The sequence below is a fragment of the Myotis nattereri genome (assembly GCF_964212035.1).
Source record: "Myotis nattereri genome assembly, chromosome: X".
NCBI classification, from domain to species: Eukaryota; Metazoa; Chordata; class Mammalia; order Chiroptera; family Vespertilionidae; genus Myotis; species Myotis nattereri.
The window spans coordinates 126,864,933-126,867,930 of NC_138078.1; positions in this window are offsets into that span (position 1 = coordinate 126,864,933).

The window sequence follows — 2,998 nt, forward strand, 5'->3', positions numbered from 1 at the left end:
ACTGGCACAAGAACAGACATATAGATCAATGGAACAGAACAGAACCCAGAGATTGACCCATGCCATTATGCTCAATTAATATTTGACAAAGAAGGCAAGAGCATACAATGGAGTCAAAACAGTCTCTTTAATAAATGGTGCTGGGAAATGTGGACAGATACATGCAAAAAAATGAAACTAGAACACCAACTTACACCATACACAAAAACAAACTCAAAATGGCTAAAGGACTTGAATGCAAGATGGGAAACCATAAGAATCCTACAAGACTCCATAGGCAGCAAAAGAGCAGACATATCTTGTAACAATATCTTTACCGACACAGCTCCTAAGGCAATGGAGACTGAAGATAAAATAAACCAATGAGACTATATCAAAATAAAAAGCCTCTGCACAGCAAGAGATACCATCAACAAAACAACAAATAAGTCAACTGCATGGGAGAACATATTTGCCAATGATATTTCAGATAAGGGTTTAATCTCCAAAATTTACAGACAACTAAACAAACTTTCCCATAAAAATAGATGGTAAATAAATGTAAGTTATATTATTCACCAAAATGAATACTACATGGGAGTATATACTGTACATTATTCATAATTTATCCTCAATACTTTCATAAGTACTGGGCACATACTAAACACAGGCACATAATAAATGTTGGATGAATATACCCCAAGCCCCCACTACATAAAATTATGTGGAAATTGTTACCATCAATAATGGTGTTGGATGTTATTAGTGAATTCTTATAGAAAGCAGACAATATAGTCAACAACAGTGTCCCATGTAAGAAAAGTTTACTGTCTCTGCTCCTGTGTAATGCTGGTGCTTGAAGTACAATACCTGACCACTACAGGGAAGAGAGCTATCCACTGGCTCTCAGACAACATACCAGTTAGAAGAAATGAAATACTTACAGTTTGGGTTTTGACTTTTGAGTGTTTCTTCTTTAAAGTATTTCATCTTATTACTGATACATAATGTCTCTAATAGGCAGTATGTCTCTGGAAATGTTCTTCTTGGATACCTTGATTTAACCTATGTTAGTGTATTATTATTAGACACAGCATTAATATTCAATGGAGGCATTAAAGTTCTTTTTCTTTCATTAAAGTGTTAGTATGTCTATTTGATCTTCATTGATTTGATTAAAAAGTACCCATAAATATAATGATACTGTTATAGCCCCTTGCAATTTTTAATTCCTTTCTTAGTCGAAACAGATTTTCTTGAAGAATAAAAACATAAATTAAAATTTTATCATTTATCAGTAGTCAAAGAAACAACAAAATGGAGGAAAAGGGGGAAAGCATAAGCCAGTACTAAATTATCTAATCTAATAAAAGAAAAACATGCAAATTGACCACATCTTCACTATCCCAAGCATGCCCACCAGCCAATCAGAGCGATTATATGCAAATTAACCCAATCAAGATGGCGGCCGGCAGCCACAGAGCTGGAGCAAGCAGGAGTCTTGGTTGCCCCGGCGATGGAGGAAGCCAAGCTTCCCGCCTGCGCTGGTCACTGTGGCCTCCGCTAAAGGCAACAAAGTTTCAATTATAGAAGATAAATAAATCCCAGATAACTCTTCCAGCCAGCCTCCACTTGGAGCTTGGGTGGCGGGGGCTGTGGCCAGCCAGCAAACAGCCATCAGCCCCTCATCCAGGCTGGCCAAGCATCCCAGTGGAGACCCCCACCCTGAAGGGGCTGTGGCCAGCCTGAAAACAGCCATCAACCCCTCACCCAGGCTGGTCAGGCACCCCAGTTGGACCCCCACCCTGATCCAGGACACCCTTCAGGGAAAACCAGCCGGCCCCCACCCATGCACCAGGCCTCTATCCTATATAATAAAAGGGTAATATGCAAATTGACCCTAACAGCAGAACAACTGGGAATGACTGGTCACTATGACACACACTGACCACCAGGGAGCAGATGCTCAATGCAGGAGCTGCCCCCTGGTGGTCAGTGCACTTCCACAGGGGGAGCTCTGCTCAGCCACTAGCCAGGCTGATGGCTGCCAGCACAGTGGTGGTGGTGGGAGCCTCTCCCGCCTCCTCAGCAGCACTTAGGATGTCCGACTTCAGCTTAAGCCTGGTCCCCGCTATAAAGTGGACATCCCCCAAGGGCTCCCGGGCTGCCAGAGGGATGTCTGACTGCCAGCTTTGTCCCACTCCCCCAGGGAATGGGCCTAAGCCAGCAGGTGGTCATACCCCGGGGGGTCCCAGACTGTGAGAGGGCACAGGCCAGGCTGAGGGACCTCCCCAAGTCCACAAATTTTTGTGCACTGGGCCTCCAGTAATTGTATAAAAGACAGCAAAGACCTCATTTGAACAGGAGCAGAGATAATCAACAACTCTCCAACATGTACATGTTGTATGGACAAGTGAACTCTGGTCTTTGTAATGGCAAGAATCAGCCAGCTGAGTCTTTGAAGATTACCATGGTAATAACATTTGGATTTTATCTGAAATTCATGGCATTCTAACCAGAGTTATAAAATGGTTTTCTCTTCCCCTATGCTTTCAAACCCAGTGACAAAATAAATAATTTAGTCTTTCCATTATATAGGTATACCTGTAATTTATTAATAAAAATGTGTGATTAGCTTTCTGATTATGAAACTAACTTCATTTAATTGGGATACTTAACTGTAATGCTTTCATTAGGGTTGCCAAAGGAGGAATGCACGATGCTGAAAGTGATATTTATAAATTTATAAGGTCATCTGGAAACTAGATGGGCTGATCCCCAAAATGGTGCCAGCAGGACAGGGTAGGGGAAGTGGTATATATATATATGTCTCCTGTGAAGGTCAGAGTACCCGTGGGCGGAAGGCTGGGTGAGGTGGTTTACTGGAAACTAAAAACTTTTAATCACCTCTTGAATGAGAATAATGGAAAAACTGCTGGGAGAGCAAGAGCTCCAGGTGGGGCATAATGGAGCACAGGGGAAAGGTAGAATGTGTCTAACATTATTACAGTGGATAAAA